General features: G+C 26.5%; 1 long non-coding RNA gene and 1 pseudogene across 1 annotated transcript; one reads left to right on the forward strand and one right to left on the reverse strand.

Annotated features, from left to right (window-relative positions):
• Positions 1-3,914: 3,914 nt before the first annotated feature.
• On the forward strand, positions 3,915-6,789 carry LOC126854670 (uncharacterized; annotated as a pseudogene).
• A 267-nt stretch (positions 6,790-7,056) lies between these two features.
• On the reverse strand, positions 7,057-8,869 carry LOC126854529 (uncharacterized). Its single transcript, XR_007688117.1, has 4 exons — positions 8,211-8,869; positions 7,756-8,121; positions 7,277-7,684; positions 7,057-7,206 (listed from the first exon to the last, which is right to left on the reverse strand). It is a non-coding gene; the product is annotated as an uncharacterized LOC126854529 (long non-coding RNA).
• Positions 8,870-9,119: the final 250 nt, after the last annotated feature.

Here is a 9,119-nt window from a genome sequence, read left to right on the forward strand (position 1 = left end):
GATGTTAAGTCAGCAAAAAGATGCACAGGCAAACCTAAAGTTTTATGTACTGTTCTTCCATTTGGTAATAACGTGCAGCGATATCAGTAAAAGCCATTGCACTAACAACTTTGCCTTGAGATTTGAGTAAATAGTATAATGTTGTGTAAACAAAAGTTTTACCTGAACCTCCTAGACTGTCAATGTATAAACATTTTATCCGTTGACTGTTGTTTTTTTCCAAAAGAGTTAAAACATAATCTATGATACTTTTTGGTTATAATTTAACTGACTGTACTGTTGCTGATCAAGCAAAGTTTCTTTTTGCAATTGTTCCACATCTTCTTCCTCATATTCTGCCGTTATTTGTTCCATTTCTGGAAATTGCAAAAGTTTCCAACCTTCTTTGCAAAGTAATTGATTGATTTGTGCGTAAGCTTTTTTTATTCCAGTGACTTGTTTAAATCGTCGTATGTAATCTTGGACATTGCAACTTGAAATTCATCCCACAATTTTTTTGGGTGCACTGGTTGGCAATGCATTAGTATTCGAACAAAAAGTAGCTTAAGATGATGGCGATCGGCATCATCCAGATAGAAACTTGGTTCATTGCACGTTTCCACTCATCATCATCTTCAATTAAACCCAAAGCCAAACATGCAGAAGTAAACATTTGATGCAATTCGCCATTAACTGTTTTTAAATCATTATAGCTTGTTGCTCCTTTGACATTCAATAAAAGGATATGCAAGTGGAATAATTCGATTTCAGTTGGACTAACTGAATACATGCGTTCAATGCAATAAAATTTATATTGACGTTTTTCCCAATGATTAACTTGTTTTCCGTCAAGACTTACTTTTTTGAATACATAATATAAAGGTATATCTGTATACATGTACTGGCGCGCATCAACATCTCGTTTATTTAAATCAAAATAGTCCATCAACATTGTTATACGTTCTAAAGCAAATCGTAAATCTTGTTCGTTCGAGTGATTAGAGATAATTACATTTTGTTCGTTTAACAAATGTACAAATAGACTAATAATAGCATTTTTCTCTTGCGATGTTTTACCTGCAATACGCCAGAATGCCTCAATTAGTCCTATATAACGTGCCTCAATAAAATCCTTAATTTCGTCATGAACAATCTCTATATTATTTACATTTTCTTCTATGACTACAGCTGCTGCATTGTGACCTTTGTAAATATATTTGTATAAATACTTCACCGATTTAATACTTGAAACAACTTCAACATTAATATGACAATTAAAAATCATTGATAATATTGGACAAAAAGGAACGACAAATCGATTATCTATTACAAATCTTCCGGGTTTTACAAAATGCTAGTGTCTTTTCGATGATATTGTGGATAACCATTTTCATCCATAGTTGTTTCCTCATGAAAGAATTTTGGAAAATGTTTTGAACATTTTCTATTTACCGTACACCAATCACCACAAGGTCTGTGAATCATATTCTTCATAACAATTTCATGCAAATTTTTATCAATAGTAGGATTGGGAATTTCAGCAGAAATACTTGTCAACAGTTTCCGAATTAGTAATTTTACATTTTTGTTTCAAAGTTACTAACACATGTACGTGCGGCAAATCACGTTTCTGAAATTCAATTACAAATTCAATAAACAAGTGCTTTTACTTCATCAAAAAATTTCTGTCGAATGGTCAAATCTACCATATAATTTTTTTTTTATATCAAAAACTCTCGCGCAAAAATCAGGTTTATCAGCAAATTGTTGATCTGGAAGCAATTTTTTTTTAAATTCAAGCCAATTGGGATTGCAAGTCATTGTAATAAAAACATCTGGTTTATCATATTTGCGAACAATAGCCATCGCATCTTGATAATTTTGCATCATATTCTGAACCAATAAATGTTGATGAAAGAATCATTACTCGTCCAATACGAGCATCAGTGTGTTAGTCGCTACTTTTTTTAAATAATCGATCAGTTCTTGATGTTTTTCCACTCTCAACTGTTTTTTATTTTCTTTACACCAATTAATTCTGTCTTTTTCTATTTTTACATAGTTGTCAACAAGCCATTGTTGAAATAGTCGTTTACCCATTAAAAAATTGACATTATCACGTATAACCATTCGATATTGAACATACATGGATCTAGTCACACATTTTTCGTTGATTTGTTTAATATCTTGTCTACCTTGCATATAGTATATCATACGGATAGTACATTGGATAAATCCAAGGTTCAACATTTGAATCCATTGTACTAACATATTTTAAAGTGTTATCACGTTTGTTTCTAATTGTAATATAACAATTAGGAATATCTTCATCTGCGGTAATTGGAAAAATTGCAGCAACTTCGTTGGTTTTTTGAACATTATATCTTCCGCGATCAATGCGTGTTTTCTTATGTAAGAATCCCATTTTTAAATCAAGCACATTTAAACCTAAACTTTCTTGATTACGAATTTCTTCATACATCATTTGATATGATTGAACAAATATATTACTGCTTTGGATAATATCATCTAACATATAATATCATCTAACATGCAATAACTCTTCATCGAGATTTGATTTTGCATTTAAACAACATTCTGTAACTTCATTAGCATCAAGAATAAAAAGCTGTCTATAACTTGACTGTTCACTTGTAGCAGAATATAATGCAGTGTTAATTTGATAATAAATTTGAGCTTGAATTTTGAAACAATAAAGTCCTCGTCTTTGTACAGTTAAATTAACCAAGTTAGCCTTGAAAGATGCAAAAGAAAATGCACTATTGTAACCTCGTAGATTTTTTTAAAACTCTTTAGATTTGTGTTGATTTCCAGAAAATAATTGTTGTAGTTCATTAGGAAATGGTGGTAGAAGCTCCAATATAACTTTTCCATGACTACAATCGTTGAATGAGTTATCTTTATTGTGAACTTTTTCAGCATGAAAATGTTTCGCTTTACAATGTTGGCATTCTACATCCATTTTTCCAATATAATGTTGATTTAAATTATTAGTCTATTAGCGTATTCGATTTGTTGACTCTGACCCGACTCTGAGTCGAGTCGAGTCAGATCTCAAGTTCGATTTGAAACTCAATGACTCTAAACTATCATGGCGGAAAGCGATTTATGATTGGTTTCATGATTCATAACCTCCATCAAAGAGTTTTTAACATTATTATTTATCATATTTTCATTATTACTATTTATTCTTCTTTTTAATTTATATAATATAAACTTATATTTCTATGATGATGATGATCAAGAATAATGTTAAAGATTCTTTGATGGAGGTTATGAATCACGAAACCAATTATAAACCGCTTTCCGCCATGATAGTTTAGAGTCATTGAGTTTCAAATCGAACTTGAGATCTGACTCGACTCGACCCAGAGTCGGGTAGAGTCAACAAATCGAATACGCTATATGTTTTGAAATCGTTTGTAATTGACTCAGTAATTTTGTACTCTTCTTTTGTTTAAATCTGTGATATTGTGTGTTTTCAATAATTGGTCATTATCAGTTTTGAAAAAACTATCATTTACATTCATTGAAATTGACTTGTTTCTGTAGTGTTTTCAACGGTACTCGCAAGTACTTCATCGGCGATAGACAGTCTTTTGATTATAATTAATATTATTATTATCAAAACTTGAACTCGAAGTTGTCAAAGCACTGTTACTCTCTAACTTTGACATGCAGTTGTTGATTGCTGTAACAGAATTGGTCAAAGTCGACGTTGTAATAACAAGTTTCATTACCGATGAAACACAAACATTTTTTACGACCAAAGGACTTGGTGATTTAGACACTACAACTGATAGACTATTATTCAACAAGTTTCTTGATTTGCATATTTTAAATGGTCCAGCTATATTGTTTGTTGCATTTTCTTTCTTCTTATCGCGATATTTTTGTTGATTTAGAGCTTTTCGTTTCTTTTTCAATTGCTGAAATTCTTGCTCTTCATCTTGAGTACGAACAGGTTTTCGTCTACCCATTTTTAATTATTGCTAACTTAATCTTTTTTGTTAAATTTTGTTTTTATTCAGTAGAATATATACTCAATAAAATTTAAATATCAAAATGTAATATAAATAAACAAACAAAATTTTTGTTTATAATAATATTAATAGAGATATTAATATAGATCTTAATAGAGATAATATAGATATTAATAATATAGATATTAATAATTTATGATTAATAAACAACAGAATGTTATATAATGTTGAATTTTATTTAAATAAAAATATCACAATGATAGCTTAAAATTGAATATTAAACTATTACATAAAATAATTATTTTGATTTTATACAGTTGTCAAATTTTAATTTTGAATATTACAATTATGTCAGGTATCAGTCCAATAATAAATAACTGTAATAATATGTAATATTAATAACTGTAATTAATAACTGTAGCAATATATGTAATATTAATTTAACGTTTAAACATAATTTAATTTTATATAAAAGAATATATAATATAGTTATATAATATATAATATAGTTTTATTTTAATACTAATATATTTAAACTTAAATGAAATGTTTATTTTTTACAAATGACAAATTAAAATATTAAATATTACTTGGAATATCAAATTTTCAACTATAATGTTAAATATTTATGTCAAATAATTTTATCTAAAGTTCAACAGCTATGTCAAATTGTTAAATAACCAAAGGAATCTTTGTCTTGGCCAAAAAATATAAATAGCCGGTAAATCTAAATAATTACAAATTAGAAATATTATTTTTATTAATTTATTATTTATATTTGTCTTATTATGTAAAGAATTTATTATCTAATAAAGTGAAGAGTAAAATATTATCTAAATATGCCGTTTTGCTCAAGTTAGATCATATAGATTTAACAATGATCAAATGCCAATCCACTGTAAAGAAAATTAGTTTAGAATTTTTGATACATTAAAATTATTTGAAGCTATTATTATTCTTTTAAAATAAATAAATTCTTATATTGTTTATATATGAAAATATACTTGATATACCGTCAACTGGGGTTACTTTGTGTTGCAAATAATACTTTGGACAGTGATATATCATACGTTCTTCTTTACATTTTTATTGTGTTTAGAAATTTTTAGAGTTTTTTCAGAAAAATGTTTCTACAAAATAGCCCTGTTAAAAATATATATAATAGTTTATAAATAAATACACTAAAATAAAAATAATTTTATTTATATAAAGGCAATGATTTGTTTCTAATTTTTTTTATTGAATAGCCAAAATAGTAATCTTAATTTTAGGTTAACCATTATTTATTTTTCTTGTTATTTCACAATACATTGCGATAAAAAAGATATTCTTAATGCTTATTTTTTTAAATGATCTAATTTTTAATTTTTATCAAACAGAAAATTTACTTTTGGAGTGATACTAAAAATAATAATGTCCGACCATTTGAATCATTGCAATACTATGGCTGATTTATTTAACGAAATAATATAGAAGACTGGAATAATAATTGTGAATTTGCATCTGTTAATATTGAAGAAAAGAACGGCGATGAGCTTCTTATTGAGTTATATGGAGAACGTCCATTCTTATGATAAAAATAATAATAATTTTAAGAATAGTCTAATGAAGCAAAATGCTTGGATTGAAATATCCAAAATAATGACTCAAACTAATTGTAATGAGTAATAAATTTCATTTATATAGTAAATCATGTAATTAATAAAATAATAATGGTAATATAATATGGTTCTTTTAATCTAAAACTTTCTTGTTTAGATGACATGTACACTCTTTCATATTGCGAAAGATGTATTACATTAAGAGATCAATACAGCAGAGAGAGAAGAAAGGCTGAAATTGAATCTAAAAGTGCTGCTGCTAAAACTACTCGATCTCCTTTTTTTTTCGCAGTTAACATTTTTAGACTCTATTATCAAGAGACGAAGGTAAAATAACTTATTAAATTAATTCTTTTTATTTTCAAAAGCTACACCAATTGCACAAAATTTCAACCGAATATAATTGTTGATAAGATAGTAATATACGTCACAAAATGTTACAAACGAATCAAGCAATGAAGAAAATGAAAATGTAAATAAGCAGCATATTTATATAAAAAATTTTAATAAAGAAAATACTTCACCAAAGATGAAAAAACGGAAAGTTGACGAAACAAAAGAATTAGAACAAACATTAAATTTCAAATGAATAATAGAATTTCAAGTTAGATGGAAAAAAAAGTTTCAACAGCCGATAATGCTTTTATGGAATTTCTAAAAGTACAATTTGATAGTATTCTAGAAAAGGAAAAAAATATGAGAAAAAAAATGATTATGGATGCCTTGATTGCACCACTATCAGAACAGTAATGTTCTTTTGTTAAAGAAGTTATTTTATACATTATTTTTATATATTATTGGAACAATATAAATATAAGTGATTGTTTTCTTTTTTCTGTGATAAGTTTGTCTTATCTCTAAAATTTAATATGGAAAAAATTTTATTTATTAAAGTATATATATGTATAATTCTTAGTTTCTAAAATGTCAAAAAGCATTTTCTGTTACTTTTGTTTTATTCTATAATACGTAATTTAAATAGTTTTTAATAAGATACTTTAATATAACAATTTGATAAGACAAAGTTTGTGATATATATTTTTCTCATTTTATATGTAGTAATATTTAATATAATAAAATGTTTGTGATGCATACATAGTTTATAATTTTATATTTTACAATTATTTCACAGAATCTATCAAAAAGATTGTAAATGTAATATTCTTTTTCAAGAAATTGCTAATTTAAGCATGCTTTTACACTAAATAATTTTATTTGAATAATTATTATGATATTAAAATTCATTCATATTCATATTATAGTTTTAGTAAATATGAACACTATAAATAAAAATAATTTATACATTTTGTATTTCCTTTTTTCACTTTTATTTTAATAAGATAAAATTTACTACAAATAGATAATTTTAACATTGTTATACAATCTAAAATTAGCAATATAAAAAAATATGTTATATATATATATATATATATATATATATATATATATATATAGTATATTTATTCGTCTGTATATACACCTCTTTGAACATACTTATGCTGCCATTCCACTTCTCCAACTCCAGAAACAAAATAATCACTCAAAATATTTCTTTGAGTTTCAACATATCTTACGTCATTATCTTCTTCAATAACATTCGGTATACTGATCCAAGATGAATTCTAAAAAATATTAAAAATAATTACTTAAAATAATTACAAAAAATTGTATTATTTTTACGTTTAATTTTACCTGATCAGCATTATTATTAGAAATTGATTGTAGCTGTACATTTTATATCCACTATGTTGCTCCTCTTTCAATACATAATTGTGTAGACACACCGAAGCTGTTACAATTAAATCAGTGGTTTCTGGTAACATACTGATTGCTGTTTGAAATATTCTACATTTTTAGGAAAAAAATCCCAAAAGCACTTTCGACTGTTCTCTGCTAATTCGATAATTGAAAATTTTCTATTTATATGTCAAGTATTTCCTGGAATAAGGCTTCATAATTCTTCGATAATTTGAAAGCATCGTCAGCCACAAAATAAGTGTAGATTTTTAAATTGCTACCATGGAGAATTTTCTATTAAATTTAACCCATTATTATTTAAATTAATTTCACATTCATTGAAAATTCCCCTATCACTGTTTCCTAGAAATAAATAAATTATCATAGTACATATATAGAATAAGTACATAAGTAAATTGTTTGTTCTTACTTACCTCCAGATACTCCAATGTCAACCAATGTAAATCTGTGTAGATGATCAGTTATTGCCAATAATACTATACTATAAAATTTTTTATAGTTAAAATATAAACTTCCAGAGTTTGGAGGACAGCATAATCGGATATGTTTGCTATCAACAGAACCTACACAATTAGGAATGTTCCATCTTGTCCAAAATCCATGTGCACATTTCCTCCAATCCTCTTTTATAGGTGAAGAAAGATATAATGGCTCTAATACTTTAATTAAAATCAGATAGACTTCTTTTACTGCTTCTCTTACTGTAGATTCGTCAATTCTGAATGCCAAAGCTATGGTAAATGCTAAATGCTAACCTAACCTAACCTGTAGCAAGATATCTGTAAAAATATTAATTATAATATATTTATAGTAACATTATCAACTAATCATAAGTATCTAGACATAAATTATATAGTTATATAAATACCTTAAAGTTATTAAAAGTCGTAATTCTGGGATTAAAGCACAAGGACTTTTTTTTGTCAAATATGGTTTTGTCATTTTTAATTGTTGAAAATGTACCAACGTTATTCGGATATAACGATAAAATAAATCAGAATCATTTTTTATTTTTTGAAATAAAAATTATAATCTCCAGCTTGAATTCTCTTTTGGTTAATAGGCTCACAAGCCATTGCCTATTTAACCACCTCTTTTGTTTTTTTTTACGTATTAGCAAAAAACATAAGTTTATCCAATACATAATAAAAATTAAAAATTCATCATCATTTTCCATTTTTATTATAAAAGATGTACTGTAAATTATATATTAACAGTAAATAAAATATATTTGGTCATAACATGCTGTATTTCGTATCATCATATTTTTAAATTTTTATTATTAAAATATTTTCGCGTGCAATGTGTTTGAAACAGTAAAAAAGAATATTGAATAACCTTAAAACTAAGATTTTGGCTATTTTGGCTATTCGACTATAAAGCGGGGAGCACACACTTTTGCATAAGCGCATAACCATAAACATAAAGAAATTGATTGGTCCACAAATATATGCATAAGGAAATGAACCAATCAATTTCCTTATGCTTATTGTTATGCGCTTATGCAAAAGTGTGTGCTCCCCGCTTAAAAGTTGTTGGTTTCACGCAAAAGCATACGTAATATTGACACTGCACCCTAAAGCGCTATGTTACTTAAGCCCCGCCCATTTGACAGATCCCAATAAAAAATGGTAAATCTTTTGACTTATGAATTCTATTTTACTTTAATATTCCATAATTTTACAGTCTAAAATATTTATTAACTATTTGTTAAGATTATAATTTAATTTTGCAATTAGCATTACCGTTCCCAGATAGCCAAGTCTATTCAAACAAA

The sequence above is a fragment of the Cataglyphis hispanica genome, chromosome 14, assembly GCF_021464435.1.
Source record: "Cataglyphis hispanica isolate Lineage 1 chromosome 14, ULB_Chis1_1.0, whole genome shotgun sequence".
Lineage (NCBI taxonomy): Eukaryota > Metazoa > Arthropoda > Insecta > Hymenoptera > Formicidae > Cataglyphis > Cataglyphis hispanica.